The sequence below is a fragment of the Montipora capricornis genome, chromosome 14, assembly GCF_036669925.1.
Source record: "Montipora capricornis isolate CH-2021 chromosome 14, ASM3666992v2, whole genome shotgun sequence".
Classification (NCBI taxonomy): Eukaryota; Metazoa; Cnidaria; class Anthozoa; order Scleractinia; family Acroporidae; genus Montipora; species Montipora capricornis.
The window spans coordinates 6,358,838-6,361,337 of record NC_090896.1 but is presented as its reverse complement, the minus strand read 5'-3'; the positions used below and the strand labels follow the sequence as shown (position 1 = coordinate 6,361,337).

General features: G+C 35.4%; 1 protein-coding gene across 4 annotated transcripts in view; it reads right to left on the bottom strand.

Moving 5' to 3' along the window:
* LOC138033494 (loricrin-like) overlaps nt 1–2,500 on the bottom strand; it is a 37,188-nt gene that overhangs the window by 17,171 nt on the left and 17,517 nt on the right. The gene's annotated exons all lie outside the window — the stretch shown is intronic.

The following is a 2,500-nucleotide window of genomic DNA, read 5'->3' as shown; positions in this document are numbered from 1 at the left end:
GATGCTTACCAAGACAGCTATAATTTTGCGCGGTTTAAAACTATCCGGAGAAAGTAGATCTTAGTAAGTACTCTAGGTATCCAAAAAAAAAAATTGGGGGTAACCACGCATTTTTCAGAGATAATTAAGCTTCAATTTGGAAAAGAACGCCTATACATTGCTCTGTATTTTAAAGCTTTTTACAAATATTGTTGATTAATTATCTTCAAAAAATGCGTGTGTTACCCCCAATTTTCATTTTGGATTTCAATAACACTTGTTAAGATGTGCTTGTTAAGACGTGATTTTCGCAAACCGGGTCTTGCTGTGTAATACCTTGTTTAATTTCCAAAATGTTTCTTAGGTAATTGTGAATGATGGCACCCGTTTACCAAATGTTCATAAATATTTAATTCATCTTGGCAGTGAGAAACGGGTCTCACTGTATAACACCCTGTTTACTTTCCAAAATGTTTCTTAAGGCCCGTTTACACATGCGACTTTTGTCGCAGCCATTTCATGAAAATTTTGTCCCTGAATAGACCATATTCGTATTCCCAGTATTGGACTGGAACTAGGTTGCAATGGAGGCTAATGCGGGGGAATATATTAAATTGTATTTGCATTTGAAAAGATTTCCCCGCATTAGCCTCCATTGAAGTTAGTTCCAGTCCAATACTGGTATGGTCTATTGAAGACATATCCGGAAATAACGTTTTTTCTTTTTAATTGTTAACCCATTGCCTCCCAGGGGTTCCCCAATGACGAGTAAAATACTCTGGCGTTAGACAGAGTAAAATACTAAGTCTTGCCAGTTTAAGCCGGTTTGGGTGTCAAAGGGTTGGGGACATAGTTTTTCAGTGAGTGATTAATGTACCTTTTTTTTATTATTATCAGTCGCCTTTACAGAGTTAATGTTTTTAAAAATTAGAAATATCACAGCAACTAGTAACGAAAATTAATTTCCGACTGGAAGAGGGTAAAATAAGCACACACTTCAGCTAAATAAGACTGAGATTCTTTGATCTGTTGAAGGACGGTCTGACTGACTCGTAGCTCGCTAAACTGTCTCCTGCCGTCTTAATCTTAGAACTGAAGTCTGTGAATAGTTACCTTTTCCAGTTTGTTGAAAATTCAAGAACTGTGTGAATATCTTTTCGGCAAAAACCCTCTCAAGAAGTCTCAAGAAGATACTTTAAGTTATTAAATCGAAGACGATCGCTAATGCACGATGCACGTCACAGGGAAAATGATATTCTGTTTTCGAGACACTTTTTCTCGTAAATTAATAATCATTATCCAGTAGCATAATTCGTTAACCTCACTAATTTACATGTCAAAAAGTGTTCTCTGATTAAGAATTTAAAAACGTAAGCTTTCCGCTTCCAGACTAAAGCCTTTAAAAACTAAGATGTAAATGGAAATATATACAAAATGGAAGTGTGAAAAAATTGTAAAAACGGTGAAAGAGAAAATGCGCTAATCTAAAAGAAATTGTAATCTATCGAATACTATGAAAGGGAAATCGCCTGAAGTTAATCACGTCACTAACGCCCTTCTTGCCAACGACTATCCACCTGCCTTCCACGGAACTTATTCCTTCACCGGAAGAATTGGTGGGCATGTATTGTATGTATTGTATAGTATGTATTGTTTTTCAATCTGATTGAAAATAAATCCACCGCCATGGCCCGCCTTCCTCATGTTCGTGGTATCACAGAACCCCTCGCTCGTCTTCTTTTTAAAGAACGGAATTAACTTTGTTACTAGACCTCACAAGACCTTACAACAAGAATTCCCTTCCTCCAAGTTTAGGCCTCCTATGGAACTCAAACGAATGTGGTGTATAAAATCCCTGGCACCGATTGTTCCTGGAGCTACATTGGTGAGACTGGAAGATGTTTTTCAACGACTCACAGAACCCAAATCAAACTTCATCTTACAGGTTAGCCTCGTTTAATTTTGGTATTTTATAGCATTTCATCAGTATCTATGTAATAACTAAGAAGAGCCACTTCTCTGTAAGTGAGTGGGTGATGTACCATTCATTCCCCATCATAAAGAAGCCCAATGTGAACGCTTTACACGCTGTCGTATCGTATTGCTGTTGTCCATCTCGTTGATTTTGTGTGCTTTGCTGTTTTATATCCGTTTTCTATATTATTTTTGTAATATTCACAGTGATAAGATACTAGGAATATTGAGGTAATAAATAAATAAATAAATAATAAACAAATGAATATAAAGATTAATGAATATATAAATAAGTCTTATGTAGTATGGGGAAGTCAATCTTTGGAGTCTAGGAATGAAATCCTAAAGTACATTAAAGCAAATAAACTATTACTGCGCAGTGTGCTGTGTACTGATTTGTCATAGTAAATAAGGAACTGCATTGCGTTTATTACATGATGAGTCTGTTATCATCTTTAACCTGCTTATATTATTCCTTAAAAAAAGATTACAAAACAAATATTAATTAAAAGATAAATCTGCATTATACAATACATACTTTGTAAAA